The sequence below is a fragment of the Lolium perenne genome, chromosome 3 (genome assembly GCF_019359855.2).
Source record: "Lolium perenne isolate Kyuss_39 chromosome 3, Kyuss_2.0, whole genome shotgun sequence".
Classification (NCBI taxonomy): domain Eukaryota; kingdom Viridiplantae; phylum Streptophyta; class Magnoliopsida; order Poales; family Poaceae; genus Lolium; species Lolium perenne.
The window spans coordinates 166,242,066-166,262,211 of NC_067246.2; positions in this window are offsets into that span (position 1 = coordinate 166,242,066).

A 20,146-nucleotide genomic window follows, 5' to 3' on the forward strand; every position below is an offset into this window, starting at 1 on the left:
TTCTGGCACTCCGCCGGGACGGGGAATTGGAGGAGATCACCGCCATCATCACCACCGACGCCTCTCCATCAACCAGCCATGCTTCCCCCATCCATGTGTGAGTAATCCCCCGCTGTAGGCCGAAGGGGATGGTAGGGATTGGATGAGATTGGTCATGTAATAGCATAAGATTGTTAGGGCATAGTGCCTAGTGTCCGTAATTGGTACTTTGATGATATTGTTGCAACTTGCTATGCTTAATGCTTGTCACTAGGGCCCGAGCCATGATCTCAGATCTGAACATGTTATTGTTTCATCATGATATTCATCGTTTATGGTCTTACCTGCAAGTTGTATACACATGTCGCTGTCCGGAACCAATGGCCCCGAAGTGACAAGAATCGGGACAACCGGAGGGGATGGTAGTGATGTGAGGATCACATGTGTTCACGGAGTGTTAATGCTTTGCTCCGGTACTCTATTAAAAGGAGTACCTTAATATCCAGTAGATTCCCTTGAGGCCCGGCTGCCACCGGCTGGTAGGACAAAAGATGTTGTGCAAGTTTCTCATTGCGAGCACATACGACTATAATTGGAACACATGCCTATTGATTGCTTTGTACTTGGACACCGATTTATTATTATCTGCAAATGCCCTGCTATGATTGTTACATGAGTTTCTCTCATCCATGCAACGCCCGTCATCCGTCCCCGTGCCTACAGTATTTTAATCCTGCTGTTTACTATAATCACTCTTCTTGTCTACGTTACTCGTCTGTTATTTCACTACTGCTACTGCTATAAAACTGTTACTACTGATAAACTCTTGCGAGCAAGTCTGTTTCCAGGTGCAGCTGAATTGACAACTCCGCTGTTAAGGCTTTCAAGTATTCTTTGTCTCCCCTTGTGTCAAATCAATAAATTGGGTTATACTACCCGCGAAGACTGCTGCGATCCCCTATACTTGTGGGTCATCAAGGACACGCCATGGTCAAGGGAAGGAGAGGAGCAGCTGGACATGGAGATGATCACGAAGCCGAACCCGACGTCGCTCGAAGCACTCCAAGGAAGAGAAGAGAGCTGGCCGGTCTAGGACCCGGTCAGACCGGCCCCACAACCGGACGCCCCGGTCCCAGGCCCGGTCAACCGGGCGCCCAACCGGGCACAACTCCCTCGTACCGGAAGGAAACCGGAAACCTCGCAAGTTCCCGGTTGGCCCCCGGTCGACCGGACCCAGGACCGGACCACCCGGTCATAGGCCCGGTCAGACCGGATTCCAAACCGGGTTTGACGGGAATGACCCACCAAATTGCCTAAGTTATCCATTCGCGTACCTTTCCGCCCTTGCTGGCCATGTATGCCTATATAAGTAGCCTGGACCCCTCCTTTACCCCTTAGACTTGTTTTGAACTCAAACCTACCTTTGAGCTTAGTCTCCCTAGGGTTATCATCCCTCTGTAATCAAGGCATCCTGGTTGTTGATTTGGATATTGTTGAGTGAGATTCTAGTACAAGCTACCCTCTCTCTCTCATCAATATCTTCTTCTCCAACCCCAATCTCTCTCCGGGAATTCTGCCGCGTGCCTCTTCCAGGAGATTCTATTGGCGTGGTCCATCGAGCCACGGGGGTAAGTATCGGGTGTATCGGGTTGGTGTGCGTGCGTGAGTCTCGGCGTTCTTCGTGTTCTTCGTGTTCCTCGCGTTCTCCCACCTCTTCCCTTGTACTTCGGGTCAAATCGCGAGATCGGGCCACTCCCGGGATCTTAGATCTCATCATATGGTATCAGAGCCTCTTGGTTACCGCGATTTTGACCCTCCACCTACCCGATTTCATTTCTAGAAAATTTTCCAAAAAATCCCCAAAAATAGCCCCAAAGTGCCTCTTGACCGATCTGTGATTTGGTTGCGTTTTGAGTGGTTTTGGTCCGTGGATTCGGTGTTTTTGTGCTTGATCTACTATTTCCCCAACTTGGAGCCTCCAATTCCATCGTTTCCCGTCGATTTGCTCTTTTGGTTTTGGTTTGGGGAAGAACAGGAGAGAGAAACGACGAATCCGGTTGAGAAATCCGGCCAACCGGACCCCAGACCGGACCAGCCGGCCCAGCACCCGGTCGACCGGGCGCCAACCGGATCCGCCGGTCCACAGTCCGGTCCAACCGGATCCAAACCGGGCGCAGCTCCGCTCCCTCCTTCGAGCTCGATTTCCGGCGACAACCACCACCACCACCACCATCATCGCAGGTATAACTTGCAGTTTTTCCTTGTAGCCCTCTTCCTTTTGCGATCTATCCCATCAAGCATTGCTTGTTTAGTGTTGCGAGACATTGCACGTGGCCCCGCATTGTGAGGTGTGTGTGTCGTGTTGAGTAAAGCATCCAAGCAAACACTCGTGTGGCAAGATAGCAAAAGCGAGGCTAACGCTAACATAGTGTGTGAAAAAGCCCCAAAAACACAAAAAGTGTGCAAGTAGCACCATACATCCATACATCCATATATCCATACATACAAAAGTGTGCAAGTGCCACCAAGGATACAAAAGAGTGTGAGTGCCACCGTGTACAAAAGAGTCATAAGCTTTTAAGCAAACGAGAGAAGAGAAGAGAGGCCGCGTGTGAATCTTGTTATCTCTTCATTTGCAACCGAAGCTTTGGCTCTCCTTGTGTTAGTGTGACACCGAGCACCTTTACATACACTTTTCCGCTCACTTTTGGTTGCACTAACCCCGCTTATCCCGTGTGTGTGTTCCACAACTTTTCCGTGTTTATAGTGATCTTCACATTGACATTTGGATTTTTGGACCTCACCCACTTTGAACAACATACTTGATCTTGGATTTGTCTTTTGGCTTTCCACAACACTCGCCTAACACCATATTTGCTAGCTTTTGCGTGTGGTTTTGCGTGTGTACCCGATACACTTGATCTTGCTTTTGGCTTGGTTGATTGCCTCAATACTATCTTACCTTGGTAAGAGTGCGAGGTAGTCTCCTTCCACTAACATACACAACATAGTTCTTGTCTTTCCATCATGGATAGGAACGGAGATGACCCAAGGGAGGGAGAAGTCCTCCGCAACACCGAGAGATTGGCTACTCAAGACAACCTATGGACGCAACGACAAGAGTTCAAGGAGCAACTCACCCTCTTCGAGACGCGCATCGATGAGCAATACGATGAAGTGGCTCATAACTTCTCCGCCGTGAACCAAGACTTGGCTCTCCTTCGTGAAGCTACGGACAACTTGAACGGCCAAATGGCGGCCAATGATGCGAACATGGAGCGGCGCATGGATAGCCTCGAGCGCGCCATCACCAACTTGGGTCGCCATCACCGACACCGCTCTACTTCATCGTCATCAAGCTCGCCACAAGATTACTACTCTCATGGTGGCCTTTCGTCCTCAAGCTCTTCCTCAAGGCATGAAGACCATCATCGACCTCATCGCCCACAAGCTCGTCATGAAGACTCTCGCTCCAACTCTAGGCGAGGAGAAATCCATCGCCATGCTCGTCCATTTGAGCGACCTCCACAAGACCAAGGCCTATAACAAGATCGTCATCAAGCGGATCGCCATGCCCACCATGGGCGTGACGGCCAATCCCAAGACCAAGGTCCTCAAGATCCACCTCGGCGTGACCTTCGCCGCCATCCTCACCATGACCAACGTGGAAGAGGAGTTCCACCGCATGCTCAAGATGAACGGGCCAACATTGAACCTCATCAACAACCTCGACAAGATCTTCAACAACATCACCGTGAGCCAAGTGAAGCTAGTGTCCACCTTCAACGCCAACCCAATGCTATGATTGGTCGTCCAAGACCTCCTATCCCACCTCAAGCCGCAAGAGATGAAGGCATCCGTCCTCGCCGAAAAACTTGGAGGATGAAGAGAACATGTTTGGAAGGCTCAAGTTCACCATGCCAAAGTTCAAGGGTGAAGAAGATGCCGAGGCCTACCTCTCATGGGCACTCAAGGTTGACAAGATATTCCGCATCCACAACTACTCCGGTGCCAAGAAGGTGGCTATGGCGTCTCTTGAGTTTCAGGATTACGCCAACACTTGGTGGGAGCAAGTCCTCACTCTAAGGGAAGAAAAGGGCGAACCTCCAATTGACACTTGGGAAGAGATGAAGAAAGAGATGCATGCTCGCTTTGTTCCAACGCACTACATGACCGACCTCTTCAACAAGCTACAACAATTGAAGCAACGAACCAAGACCGTTGAGGAGTTCTTCAAGGAGATGGAACTCACTATGATGCGAGCCAACATCCAAGAGTCCGAGGAACAAACCATTGCTCGTTTCTTCAATGGCCTCAACTACCCCCATCAAGAGAATTGTGGAGTTCCAACCATACTCCAACTTGGTTGAGTTGGTCCACCAAGCATCCAAGGCCGAGCGCCAAGTGATTGAGGACACCAAGTACTCCAAGTCCAAGACGTACTTCGCATCCAAGCTCGCGACCTCAACTCCTCCCACTACAAGTGTCAAGCCCGACGCATCCTCTACACCATCCAAGAAACCGACTATCCAAAGTCGCATGAAGCAAACGGTCTCCTCCACCGCCTCCTCTAAAGCATCTACGGGACCCTCGAATGTCACTTGTTTCAAGTGTGGCACCCAAGGCCACAAATTGAGTGCAAGAACACCAAGGTTATGATTACTATGGAGAATGGTGACATCGAGACGCTAGATGAGGATGAATATGAAGCCCTTATGCAAGCCGCCGTTGCAAATGAAGAAGCTTATGAGGAAGATAGTGGAGAAGACCCTCTCTTATGCGAGCATGACCCAAGTCCGTCACTTGTGGTCACTAGGGTGCTAACAACGCAACCTCACGCTATGGAAGAACAACGGTGCAACATCTTCCAAACCCGTGCCGGAATTGGTGGCAAATCGATCAAGGTCATCATAAATGGTGGAAGTTGCCATAACCTTGCTAGCACCAAGTTGTGAAAAGCTCAACCTCACTCTCCGCAAGCATCCTCACCCGTACCATATCCAATGGTTGAGTGACAAGGGAAACGTCAAGATACAACATACCGTCACCGTCAACTTCAAGATTGGACCTTATGAGGACACTATTGAGTGTGACGTGGTACCCATGACGGTGTGCCACATGTTGCTTGGCCGCCCTTGGCAATTTGACAAGAAGGCTATACATGATGGACTCTCCAACACATACACCTTCAAGGTCAACGACAAGAAGTTCGAGTTGCGCCCGATGACTCCTAGCCAAATCATCGCGGATAATGCGAAGGCTTTAGCGAGGGCACAACTCTGCACCCACCATAGTGAGATGAGAGGAGAGGGAGCGACCCACCACAAAGATAGTGAGCGCCACAAGCCATATATGAGTGAGACCAAGAGTGTTCTCCTAGCCACAAAGAGTGAGTGGAGAGAGGTCCAAGAGAACCCATCCACCATATTGCACTACGTGCTCATATGCAAGGGACCATCGTCGGCGACTAACGACTTAACCAACATTCCTTCGTCTTTGTTGTCTCTTTTGAAGGAGTTTCAAGATGTCTTCCCCGACGAGCTCCCTCATGGACTACCACCACTTCGAGGCATAGAACACCGCATCGACCTCATACCTGGCGCTCCGCTTCCAAACCGTGCCGACTACCGCACCAACCCTGAAGACACAAAGGAGATCCAACGCCAAATTCAAGATCTCCTCGCCAAAGGGTATGTCCGTGAAAGCCTTGGCCCTTGTGCGGTTCCCGTGATTCTTGTGCCTAAACCGGATGAGACGCAACAGATGTGTATGGATTGTCGCCCCATCAATGCCATTACCGTCCGTTACCGCCATCCCATTCCGCGTTTAGATGACATGCTTGATGAATTGAGTGGTGCCACGATTTTCTCTAAAGTCGATTTGCGTAGTGGCTACCATCAAATTCGCATGGCCATTGGTGATGAATGGAAAACGGCATTCAAGACCAAGCTTGGTCTCTATGAATGGCTCGTTATGCCTTTTGGTCTCTCCAATGCTCCATCCACTTTCATGCGTCTTATGAATCACATCTTGCGTCCTCTCATTGGCAAGAGTGTGGTTGTCTATTTCGATGATATTCTCATTTATAGTAAAAATCTCGAGGACCATGTGCAACATGTGAGAGAGGTCTTATGCATCTTGCGTCTTGAGAAGCTTTATGCCAACCTCCCTAAATGCACATTTACTCAAAACAAATTGGTTTTCCTTGGCTTTGTGGTTTCCGCTAATGGGATTGAAGTTGATTCTTCCAAGGTGGAGGCCATCCACAATTGGCCTACTCCTACAAATGTTGGTCAGGTCCGAAGTTTTCATGGACTTGCCGGGTTCTACCGTCGCTTTGTGAAAGATTTAGCACCATTGCTTGCCCTTTGAATGAGCTTACCAAAAAGAATGTTCCGTTTGTTTGGGGCAAGGCCCAACAAAATGCTTTTGATGAGTTGAAGAAACGCCTTACCGAAGCTCCCCTTCTTGTGCTTCCAAATTTTGCAAAAACTTTTGAGATTGAGTGTGATGCAAGTGGGCTTGGTATTGGTGGTGTTCTTATGCAAGAGGGCAAAACCGTGGCATACTGTAGTGAGAAGTTAGATGGTGCACGCCTCAACTATCCTATATATGACAAGAAGCTCTACGCTTTGGTTCGTGTTCTTGAAGTTTGGCAACACTATCTTTGGCCAAAAGAGTTTATCATTCATTCCGACCATGAGTCCTTGAAATATTTGAAAAGCCAACACAACTTGAACAAACGACATGCAAAATGGGTCGAGTTCATTGAGTCCTTCCCATATGTAATCAAATACAAGAAGGGCAAGGACAATGTTGTGGCAGATGCTCTTTCCCGCAAAAACACCCTTTTGCTTACTCGTTTGGATTTTCATGTTTTGGGACTTGAAGAGATCAAAGAACTCTATCCTTCTGATTCTTTCTTTGCTCCGATATTTGAGAAGTGCTCCATTGAACGAGGAGTGGATGATTTCTATTTGCATGATGGCTACTTGTTTAAAGCTAACAAGATTTGCATTCCCGAGTCTTCGCTTCGAAAATTGCTTTTGCAAGAGTCACATGGGGGTGGTCTTATGGGTCACTTTGGACGTGACAAGACACTCGCGATGTTATCCACTCACTACTATTGGCCAAAGATGAAGCGAGATGTGGAGCGCCTATGCAACCGTTGCACTACATGCCTTCAAGCTAAGTCCACCTCGAACCCTTATGGTCTTTACACCCCATTACCTATTCCATATGCACCATGGACCGATATTAGCATGGATTTTGTTCTAGGATTGCCTCGCACAAAGCATGGTCATGGTTCCATATTTGTGGTAGTGGATAGATTCTCTAAGATGGCTCATTTCATACCTTGCCATAAGAGCGACGATGCTTCACACATTGCTTCATTGTTTTTCAGGGAAATTGTTCGCCTACACGGAATACCGGCAAGCATCGTGTTGGATCGGGACGTCAAGTTCATGAGCTATCTATGGAAGTCGCTCACGGCAAAGTTTGGAGTGAAGCTCTTGTTCTCATCATCCTCGCACCCGCAAACGGACGGCCAAACGGAAGTGGTCAATCGAAGCCTCTCCACTCTCCTACGCATCCTCGTGAAGAAGAACTTGAAGTCATGGGAGGAGTGCCTTCCTCACGCAGAGTTCGCCTACAACCGCGCCAAGCACAAGACAACATCAAGGAGCCCCGTCATGGTCGTCTACGGCTTCGAACCTTACACGGCACTCGACATACTTCCGCTACCCCTTCATGAGCGGACCAACATGGACTTCGACAAGCGCACTGCCGCCATGAAGAAACTACATGAAGAAACAAGAGCGACCATACAAGAACATGTGCTTCGTCAAGCAAATCGCATCAACGCCAAGAAGAAGGAAAGAATATTCCAAGAAGGAGACCTCGTTTGGATCCACCTCCGGAAGGAAAGGTTCCCTCATGAGCGCAACTCCAAGCTCAAGCCAAGAGGAGATGGCCCCTTCAAGGTCCTCAAACGCATCAACAACAACGCTTACATCATCGACATCCCGACATCCAAGTACTTGGTGAGCAACACGTTCAACGTCTCGGACTTGTCATCCTATCATGGAGATGAAGAGGTGCAAGAGTCGAGGTCGACTCTTTCCCAAGGGTGGGGAGATGATGTAGCCCCGCTCACCGACGTCGCTACACCAAGACCAACAAGTCCCCCAAGTGGACCGATGACACGAGCCCGAGTGAAAGCTCTACATGATGAGGTGAACTCGCTCCTCACCACCCTTGATCTTGGTACCCCTTTGGACGGAATGCTACCTCATGCCGATGTGTTATGGTCATTAGGTACAAGGCGCATCAAGACCCCGGAGAGGAGGACACGCCATGGTCAAGGGAAGGAGAGGAGCAGCTGGACATGGAGATGATCACGAAGCCGAACCCGACGTCGCTCGAAGCACTCCAAGGAAGAGAAGAGAGCTGGCCGGTCCAGGACCCGGTCAGACCGGCCCCACAACCGGACGCCCCGGTCCCAGGCCCGGTCAACCGGGCGCCCAACCGGGCACAGCTCCCTCGTACCGGAAGGAAACCGGAAACCTCGCAAGTTCCCGGTTGGCGCCCGGTCGACCAGACCCAGGACCGGACCACCCGGTCATAGGCCCGGTCAGACCGGATTCCAAACCGGGTTTGACGGGAATGACCCACCAAACTGCCTAAGTTATCCATTCGCGTACCTTTTCGCCCTTGCTGGCCATGTATGCCTATATAAGTAGCCTGGACCCCTCCTTTACCCCTTAGACTTGTTTTGAACTCAAACCTACCTTTGAGCTTAGTCTCCCTAGGGTTATCATCCCTCTGTAATCAAGGCATCCTGGTTGTTGATTTGGATATTGTTGAGTGAGATTCTAGTACAAGCTACTCTCTCTCTCTCTCTCATCAATCTCTTCTTCTCCAACCCTAATCTCTCTCCGGGAATTCTGCCGCGTGCCTCTTCCAGGAGATTCTATTGGCGTGGTCCATCGAGCCACGGGGGTAAGTATCGGGTGTATCGGGTTGGTGTGCGTGCGTGAGTCTCGGCGTTCTTCGTGTTCTTCGTGTTCCTCGCGTTCTCCCACCTCTTCCCTTGGACTTCGGGGTCAAATCGCGAGATCGGGCCACTCCCGGGATCTTAGATCTCATCACATACCGACGGCCTGGTGGATGACGAAGCTGAACTACGGGGTGGATCATGCTCATAGCTCGCACACATGAAAAATTTCATGCCGAACCAGTCGGAGAAATCCTCCACCTGCTTAACCTTAGCAAGATGGCCGCGCCAACACCGCTCCACAGTCACACCCGGGGGCAACTTGCAGCCTTCGCCTTCACCAACCCAAACTCCTGGTCAGAGCACGACACACTCATGACGGCTAAGGGTGATCAAACAGAAAAAAGAGAGAGATTGAAGCACTTGTACAGCGAAGAGTGTCGATGCCTGCTTTTATAGGAAAAAATCCGAGAGCGTGGCGGGAAAATATAGCGGGAGATGGTCGCGGGATAAAATTGGCAGGAGATGGTGCCGGGAAGGAGTGGCGGCAAGGAGTGGTGGGAAGGATGGCGGGAACGAGTGGCAGGGAGGGTGGAGGTAAGGGCGGGAGGGAAACACGGCGGTGTGAACGGGAAAAGGCGGGAAACAATTCACCTGAAAAAAATCGGGTTCACCTAACCCAAATTACCAGAATCGGGTTCAACAGTCTCGATATATTAAATTCGGGTTGAACTACTGATACGTCTCAAACGTATCTATAATTTCTTATGTTCCATGCAAGTTTTATAACAATACTCACATGTTTTATATACACTTTATGTCATTATTATGCATTTTCCGGCACTAACCTATTAACGAGATGCCGAAGCGCCAGTTCCTGTTTTGTGCTGTTTTTGGTTTCAGAAATCCTACACAGGAAATATTCTCGGAATTGGACGAAACGAACGCCCAGTTCTCATTTTTCCACGGAGCTTCCAGAAGACCGAAGAGGATACGAAGTGGGGCCACGAGGCGCCCAAACCACAGGGTCGCGCGGCCAAGGGGGGGGCGCGCCGCCCTATGGTGTGTGGCCCCCGTGCCTCCTCCGACTCTGCCCTTCCGCCTACTTAAACTCTCCGTCGCGAAAACCCTATTACCGAGAGCCAAGATACGAGAAAAGTTCCAGAGACGCCGCCACCACCAATCCCATCTCGGGGGATTCAGGAGATCGCCTCCGGCACCCTGCCGTAGACGGGAATCATCACCCGGAGGACTCTACATCACCATGATCGCCTCCGGACTGAAGTGTGAGTAGTTCATCCTTGGACTATGGGTCCATAGCAGTAGCTAGATGGTTGTCTTCTCCTAATTGTGCTATCATGTTAGATCTTGTGAGTTGCCTATCATGATCAAGATCATCTATTTGTAATGCTACATGTTGTGTTTGTTGGGATCCGATGAATATGGAATACTATGTCAAGTTGATTATTGATCTATCATATATGTGTTGTTTATGATCTTGCATGCTCTCCGTTGCTAGTAGAGGCTCTGGCCAAGTTGATACTTGTGACTCCAAGAGGGAGTATTTATGCTCGATAGTGGGTTCATGCCTCCATTGAATCTGGGATAGTGACAGAAAGTTCTAAGGTTGTGGATGTGCTGTTGCCACTAGGGATAAAACATCAATGCTTTGTCTAAGGATATTTGTGTTGATTACATTACGCACCATACTTAATGCAATTGTCTGTTGTTTGCAATTTAATACTGGAAGGGGTGCGGATGCTAACCTGAAGGTGGACTTTTTAGGCATAGATGCGTGCTGGATAGCGGTCTATGTACTTTCTCGTAATGCCCTAAGTAAATCTCATATTAGTCATCATGATATGTATGTGCATTGTTATGCCCTCTCTATTTGTCAATTGCCCAACTGTAATTTGTTCACCCAACATGCTATTTCTTATTGGAGAGACACCACTAGTGAACTTTGGACCCCGGTCCATTCTTTTACATCTGAATACAATCTACTGTAATCATTGTTCTCTGCTGCTCATTGCAAACAAACATCATTTTCCACACCATACATTTAATCCTTTGTTACAGCAAGCCGGTGAGATTGACAATCTCACTGTTACGTTGGGGCAAAGTATTTTGATTGTGTTGTGCAGGTTCCACGTTGGCGCCGGAATCCCTGGTGTTGCGCCGCACTACACTCCTCCGCCAACAACCTTCACGTGGGCTTCATCTCCTACTGGTTCGATAAACCTTGGTTTCTTACTGAGGGAAACTTGCTGCTGTACGCATCACACCTTCCACTTGGGGTTCCCAACGGGCGTGTGCTTTACGCGTCATCAAGCTAAATTTCTGGCGCCGTTGCCGGGGAGATCAATACACGCTGCAAGGGGAGTGTCCCACATTCAATCTCTTTACTTTGTTTTTGTCTTGCTTTACTTTATTTTATTTACTGCTTTGTTTGCTTTCTCTATATCAAAAATACAAAAAAAATAGTTACTTGCACTTTATTTACTGTCTTGTTTGCGTTCTCTATATTAAAAACACACAAAAAATTAGTTACTTGCATTTACTTTATTTAGTTTGCTTTATTTACTATTGCTAAAATGAGTAATCCTGAAGTCGAAGTTCGTTCTTTTAAGCAACAAGGGGGAGAATGTTTTAAAGATGCTTTGTATAGGATTAGTGATGCTCATCATAGGTGCACTAAAAAACACTCCACTATTATCCTACTCAGGAATTTTTATGTTGGTATTTCTAGCTGGAATAGGTATGTTCTTGATACTCTTGCGGGAGGTAATTTCCTAGGCACTCCTGCTTTAGAAGCTAGTTGCATTATTGAGAGTCTAGTTGGAATACCACCTGTTAATGAAGCTAAAATTGAAATCTCTCTTGAAGATGTAATGAAAAAGTTGGAGGCCATAGAGAAAAATCTTCCAAGTGTTGAGACTAAATTGGGAATATTACTTGATAACACTGATAAACTTGATAAATCTCTAAGTGGAATTAATGAGAGAATTGCCGTTTTAGAAACTTGTGTTACTCATGATAATCAAACCCATAGGATGATGTAGCCCCGGTCACCGACGTCGCTACACCAAGACCAACAAGTCCCCCAAGTGGACCGATGACACGAGCCCGAGTCAAAGCGCTACATGATGAGGTGAACTCGCTCCTCACCACCCTTGATCTTGGTACCCCTTTGGATGGATTGCTACCTCATGCCGACGTGTTATGTGTCATTAGGTACAAGGAGCATCAAGGTCACCAAGAGGAGGACACACCATGGTCAAAGGGAGGAGAGGAGCGGCTGGACATGAAGATGGACGCGAAGATGGACATGGAGCTGGACCGGAAGTCGCCCGAAGAGCGCAAGGAAGAGAAGATGGACGGCCGGTCCAGAACCCGGTCAGACCGGCCTCCTGACCGCGCCACCCGGTCCACAGCCCGGTCTGACCGTCCTCCTGACCGGGCCGCCCGGTCCAAACCGGATTCTCCGCTCGTGCCATCCGGGCAACATACCGGGGCCTCGGAACCCCGTCCGGTTGCCGCCCGGTCACAGGCCCGGTCTGGACCGGCCTGCCCGGTCCCAGGCCCGGTCTGACCGGCTCCCTGACCGGCCTGCGCAGCTTAAGTCGCCCAATCGGCCCGAACTTGTTTCCTTCGTACCTTTTCGGCCCGTGACGCCTTGTAAGACTATATAAGCACCCCAGACGCCCCTTTAGCTCTTTAGACTTGTTTTGAACTCAAACCTACCTTTGAGCTTAGTCTCCCTTGGGTATCATCCCTCTGTAATCAAGGCCATCCTTGTTGTTGATTTGGAAATTGTTGAGTGAGATTCTAGTACAAGCTACTCTCTCTCCCTCACCAATCCCCTTTTCTCCAACACCAATCTCTCACCGGGAATTCTGCCGCGTGCCTCTTCCGGGTGATTCTATTGGCGTGGTCCATCGAGCCACAGGGGTAAGTATCGGGTGTATCGGGTTGGTGTGCGTGCGTGAGTCTCGGAGTTCCTCGTGTTCGTCGTGTTCTTCGTGTTCCTCGCGTTTTCCCATCTCCCCTCTTGGTTTCGAAGTCAATCCGCGAGATCGGGCCACACACGGGGTCTTAGACCTCATCATATGGTATCAGCAGCTCTTGGTTACCGCGGATTTGACCTTCCACCCACTCGATTTCGTCCCTAGAAAATTTTCCAAAAAATCCCCAAAAATAGCCCTAAATTGCCTCTTGACCGATATGTGATTTGGTTGCGTTTTGAGTGGTTTTGGTCCGTGGATCTGGTGTTGTTGTGCTTGATCTACTTTTTCCCCAACTTTTAGCCTCCAATTCCATCGTTTCCCTTCAATTTGGTCGATTTGGCTTGGTTTTCGTGAAGAACAGGAGAGAGAAAGCTTCAGCCCGCGAAATCCGGTTGAGCAGCCGGTCGACCGGGCTACAGACCGGCCGGGCCAGCCCAGAACCCGGTCAACCGGCCGCGCAACCGGCCAGGCCGGTCCACAACCCGGTCCAACCGGGCCTCAGACCGGGCGCCGCAACGCCCCTCCTTCGACCTCGTCTTCCGGCGATCTCCACCACCACCACCACCACCACCACCATCGCAGGTATAACTTGCATGATGTAGCCCCGGTCACCGACGTCGCTACACCAAGACCAACAAGTCCCCCAAGTGGACCGATGACACGAGCCCGAGTCAAAGCGCTACATGATAAGGTGAACTCACTCCTCACTACCCTTGATCTTGATACCCCATTGGACGGACTGCTACCTCAGGCCGATATGCTTTGTGTTATCAGATATAAACCTCGAGAGAAGGACGTCGCAGCAGACCCGAAGATGGACAAGGAAGGAGGAGGAGAAGAGTGGCCGCCGAAGGACTCCTCGGGCCAGCTGCCGGCCTCCAGTGCACCGGCACTGCCGGCTGCTCACCCCGGCACGCTGCCGGCCTCAAGCCGGCACCGCCTGCTGCTCGCTGCCGGCCTCAGGACACGGCATCGCTGCCGGCCCTCCAGCTGCAGACGCGACCAGCGGCAGCCGGCCTCGGACCAGCGACGCTGCCGGCCACGGCAAACGCTGGGCCAACCATCACCGACGCTGCCGGCCAAGCCCTGTTGACTTCATCTCAGCCGTTGATTTCGCATCTATGGACCAGGATAATTTATGTAGTGCCGATTTTACCCCTGTACGAATCTGGACCTATAAGTACCTCACCCCTTCCTCCAGATTAGGGTTAGACTTGTTTTGAACTCAAACCTAAATTTGAGCTTAGTCTCCCTTGGGTATCATCCCTCTGTAATCAAGGCACCTTGGTTGTTGATTTGGAACTTGTTGAGTGAGATTCTAGTACAAGATACTCTCTCTCCCTCACCAAGCTCTTCTTCTCCAATCCCAATCTCTCCCCGGGGAATTCTACCGCGTGTCTCTTCCTCGGAGATTCTATTGGCGTGGTCCATCGAGCCACGGAGGTAAGCATCGGGTGTATCGGGGTGTGTGTGTGCGTGAGTCTCGGAGTTCCTCGTGTTCATCACCGTGTTCTTCGTGTTCCTCGCGTTTTCCCATCTTCCCCCTTGGTTTCGAAGTCAATCCGCGAGATCGGGCCACACACGGGGTCTTAGACCTCATCATATGGTATCAGCAGCTCTTGGTTACCGCGGATTTGACCTCCCACCCACCCGATTTCGTTTCTAGAAAATTTCCCAAAAAATAGCCCCAAATTGCCTTTTGACCGATCTGTGATTTGGTTGCGTTTTGAGTGGTTTTGATCCATGGATTTCGTGCCCCTCTGGTTGATCTACGTTTTCCCCACTTTCTAGGCCTCAATTCCATCGATTTCTGACGTTTGGGTCGAATTTGGGCCGCTTTTCGCGAAGAACAGCTCGAGCTGTTCGTCAGGGACCGGCTTGCCGCCCCCATCAAAGCCGATCTTTGCCGCCCAGGCCGGCATCTTGCCGCCGCATCCAGGCCGGCACTGCCGCCCAGGCCGGCACTGCCGCCCGAGGCAGGCCGGTCCTGCCGCCACGAACCAGCCAAGCTCACCAGCCACATTTCGACCACGTTTTCACCTTTGGGTTTGCTTGTTCTGGTTTGAGTGCCTTGTGTGTGAATCTAACCCGCAGCTACGACGCAAGCGACGACACTCTCGGCACCCCGACTTGCAAACGTACTCTTGATCCTTCCACCATATTGCAAGTTGTGTGATCATCACCGCCTACGACACATCGAGGTATAACTTGCAACTCCTCGCTCCTTTTGCGATCCAACCTTCCCGAGCATTGCTTGTTTAGTGTTGCGAGACATTGCACGTGGCCCCGCATTGTGAGGTGTGTGTGTCGTGTTGAGTAAAGCATCCAAGCAAACACTCGTGTGGCAAGATAGCAAAAGCGAGGCTAACGCTAACATAGTGTGTGAAAAAGCCCCAAAAACACAAAAAGAGTGCGAGTAGCACCATACATCCATACATCCATACATCCATACGCCCATACATACAAAGTGTCCACGTGCCACCAAAGATACAAACGAGTGCAAGTGCCAACATATACAAGAGAGAACAAGCTTTTAAGCAAAGAGAGATACGAGAAGAGAGGCCGCGTGTGAATCTTGTTGTCTCTTCCTTTGCAACCAAAGCTTTGACTCTCCTTGTGTTAGTGTGACACCGAGCACTTATACATACACTTTTCCGCTCACTTTTGGTTGCACTAACCCCGCTTATCTCGTGTGTGTGTTCCACAACTTTTCCGTGTTTTCGTGATCACCATTTGGACACTTAATTTTTTGGAACTCACCCACTTTTAACAACATACTCGATCTTGGATTTGTCTTTTGGCTTTCCACAACACTCGCCTAACACCATATTTGCTAGCTTTTGCGTGTGGTTTTGCGTGTGTTCCCGATACACTTGATCTTGCTTTCGGTTTGGTGGATTGCCTCAATACTATCTTACCTTGGTAAGGGTACGAGGTAGTCTCCTTCCACTAACATACACAACATAGTTCTTGTCTTTGCATCATGGATAGGAACAGAGATACCAATAGGGATGAAGAGATCCTTCACAACACCGAGAGGTTGGCTACTCAACACAACCTATGGACACAACGACAAGAGTTCAAGGAGCAACTCTCCCTCTTCGAGACGCGCATCGATGAGCAATACGATGAAGTGGCTCACAACTTCTCCACCGTGAACCACGACTTGGCCCTTCTTCGTGAAGCTACGGACAACTTGAATGGCCAAATGGCGGCCAATGATGCCAACATGGAGCGGCGCATGGATAACCTCGAGCGCGCCATCACCAACTTGGGTCGCCATCGTCGACACCGCTCTACTTCCTCTTCATCAAGCTCTTCCTCAAGGCATGAAGACCATTACTCTCATGGTGGCCTTTCATCCCCAAGCTCTTCTTCAAGGCGTGAAGACCGTCATCGACCTCATCGCTCACATGCTCGTCATGAAGACTCCCGCTCCAACTCTAGGCGTGGAGAAATACATCGCCATGCTCGTCCACATGAGCATCCTCCACAAGCTCAAGACCTTCCACAAGATCGTCACCAAGCGGATCGCCATGCCCACCATGGGCGTGATGGCCATCCCCAAGACCAAGATCCTCAAGATCCACCTCGGCGAGATCTTCGTCGCCACCCTCACCATGACCAACGTGGACGAGGAGAGCCTCACCATGATCAAGATGGGAGACCCAACATTGAGCATCGTCCTCAACCGCGACAAGATCTTCAACCACATCCTCACCGTGAACCAAGTGAAGCAAGTGTTCAACTCCACCACCAACCCAATGCTATGGTTGGCCGTAGAAGACCTCCTATTCCACCTCTAGCCGCAAGAGTTGACGGCGCCCCTCCTCGTAGAAGAAACTTGGAGGATGAAGAGAACATGTATGGCAAGCTCAAGTTCAACATGCCCAAGTTCAAAGGTGAAGACGACGCCGAAGCTTACCTCTCATGGGCACTCAAGGTGGACAAGATCTTCCGCATCCACAACTACTCCGGTGCCAAGAAAGTGGCTATGGCATCACTCGAGTTTGAAGACTACGCCAACACTTGGTGGGAGCAAGTCCTCACTCTCCGAGAAGAGAAGGGTGAACCTCCAATTGACACTTGGGAAGATATGAAGAAGGAGATGCATGCTCGCTTTGTCCCAAAGCACTACATGAAAGACCTCTTCAACAAGCTCCAAAAGTTGAAGCAAGGCACCCAAACCGTTGAGGAGTTCTACAAGGAGATGGAGCTCACTATGATGCGAGCCAACATCCAAGAATCCGAGGAGCAAACCATTGCTCGCTTCTTCAATGGCCTTACTTATCCCATCAAGAGGATTGTCGAGTTCCAACCTTACTCCAACATGGTTGAGCTAGTCCACCAAGCATCGAAGGCCGAGCGCCAAGTGATTGAGGACATCAAGTACTCCAAGGCCAAGTCCTATTTCTCCTCCAAGCTCGCTACATCGACCCCTCCTACTTCATCAACTCCTTATGCTACAAGTGCCAAGGCCGAAGCCTCCTCTACACCTTCCAAGAAACCGACTATCCAAAGTCGCATGAAGCAAACGGTCTCCTCCACCGCCTCCTCTAAGGCATCCACGGGACCCTCTAGTGTCACTTGCTTCAAGTGTGGCACCCAAGGTCACAAATCGTTTGAGTGCAAGAACACCAAGGTCATGATCACTATGGAGAATGGTGACATCGAGACTCTTGATGAGGATGAATATGAAGCCCTTGTGCAAGCCGCCGTGGCAAGTGAAGAAGCTTATGAGCAAGAAAGTGGAGAAGATCCTCTCTTATGTGAACATGACCCAAGTCCCTCACTTGTGGTCACAAGGGTGCTAACCACACAACCTCATGATATGGAAGAACAACGGTGCAACATCTTCCAAACCCGTGCCGGAATTGGTGGCAAGTCTATCAAGGTCATCATCGATGGTGGAAGTTGCCATAACCTTGCGAGCACCGAGTTGTGTGAGAAGCTCCACCTCACTCTCCGCAAGCATCCTCACCCCTACCATATCCAATGGTTGAGTGACAAGGGCAACGTCAAGATACAACATACCGTCACCGTCAACTTCAAGATCGGCCCTTATGAGGACACTATCGAGTGTGACGTGGTACCCATGACGGTGTGCCACATGTTGCTTGGCCGCCCTTGGCAATATGACAAGAAGGCTATACATGATGGACTCTCCAACACATACACCTTCAAGGTCAACGACAAGAAGTTCGAGTTGCGCCCGATGACTCCTAGCCAAATCATCGCGGATAATGCGAAGGCTTTAGCGAGGGCACAACTCCGCACCCATAGTGAGATGAGAGGAGAGGGAGCGACCCACCACAAAGAGAGTGAGCGCCACAAGCCATATATGAGTGAGCCCAAGAGTGTCCTTCTAGCCACCAAGAGTGAGTGGAGAGAGCTCCAAGAGAACCCATCCACCATATTGCACTATGTGCTCATATGCAAGGGACCCGCGTCGGAGACTAACGACTTAACCAACATTCCTCCGTCTTTGTTGTCTCTTTTGCAGGAATTTCGAGACGTCTTCCCCGACGAGCTCCCTCATGGACTACCACCACTCCGCGGCATAGAACACAGCATCGACCTCATACCCGGCGCTCCGCTTCCAAACCGTGCCGCCTACCGCACCAACCCCGAAGAGACCAAGGAGATCAACCGCCAAATTCAAGATCTCCTCGCAAAAGGGTACGTCCGAGAAAGCCTTAGCCCTTGTGCGGTTCCCGTGATCCTTGTGCCTAAACCGGATGAGACGCAACGGATGTGTATGGATTGTCGCCCCATCAATGCCATTACCGTCCGTTACCGCCATCCCATTCCGCGTTTAGATGACATGCTTGATGAACTTAGTGGTGCCACGATTTTCTCCAAAGTCGATTTGCGTAGTGGTTACCATCAAATCCGCATGGCTATTGGTGATGAATGGAAAACGGCATTCAAGACCAAACTTGGTCTCTATGAATGGCTCGTTATGCCTTTCGGTCTTTCCAATGCACCATCTACTTTCATGCGCCTCATGAATCACATCTTGCGTCCTCTCATTGGCAAGAGCGTGGTTGTCTACTTCGATGATATTCTTATTTATAGCAAAAACCTCGAGGACCATGTGCAACATGTGAGAGAAGTCTTGTGCATCTTACGCCATGAAAAGCTTTATGCTAACCTCCCCAAATGCACATTTGCTCAAAACAAATTGGTGTTTCTTGGTTTTGTGGTTTCCGCTAATGGGATTGAAGTTGATTCTTCCAAGGTGGAGGCCATCCATAATTGGCCTACCCCTACAAATGTTGGCCAAGTCCGAAGCTTCCATGGACTTGCCGGGTTTTACCGCCGCTTTGTCAAAGACTTTAGCACCATTGCGTGTCCTTTGAATGAACTTACCAAAAAGAATGTTCCATTTGTTTGGGGCAAGGCCCAACAAAATGCTTTTGATGAGTTGAAGAAACGCCTTACCGAAGCTCCACTTCTTGTTCTTCCAAATTTTGCAAAAACTTTTGAGATTGAGTGTGACGCAAGTGGGCTTGGTATTGGTGGTGTGCTTATGCAAGAGGGCAAACCCGTGGCATACTATAGTGAGAAGTTGGATGGCGCACGCCTCAACTATCCTATATATGACAAGGAGCTCTACGCTTTGGTTCGCGTTCTTGAAGTTTGGCAACACTATCTTTGGCCAAAAGAGTTTATCATTCATTCCGACCATGAGTCCTTAAAATATTTGAAAAGCCAACACAACTTGAACAAACGACATGCAAAATGGGTCGAGTTCATTGAGTCCTTCCCATATGTGATCAAATACAAGAAGGGCAAGGACAATGTTGTGGCGGATGCTCTTTCCATCAAAAACACCCTTTTGCTAACTCGTTTGGATTTTCATGTTTTGGGACTTGAAGAGATCAAAGAACTCTATCCTTCCGATTCTTTCTTTGCTCCCATTTTTGAGAAGTGCTCCGTTGAGCGAGGAGTGGATGATTTCTATTTGCATGATGGCTATTTGTTCAAAGCTAACAAGATTTGCATTCCCGAGTCTTCGCTTCGAAAATTGCTTTTGCAAGAGTCTCATGGAGGAGGTCTTATGGGCCACTTTGGCCGTGACAAGACATATGCCATGCTCTCAACCCACTACTATTGGCCAAAGATGAGGCGAGATGTGGAGCGCCTTTGCCGTCGGTGC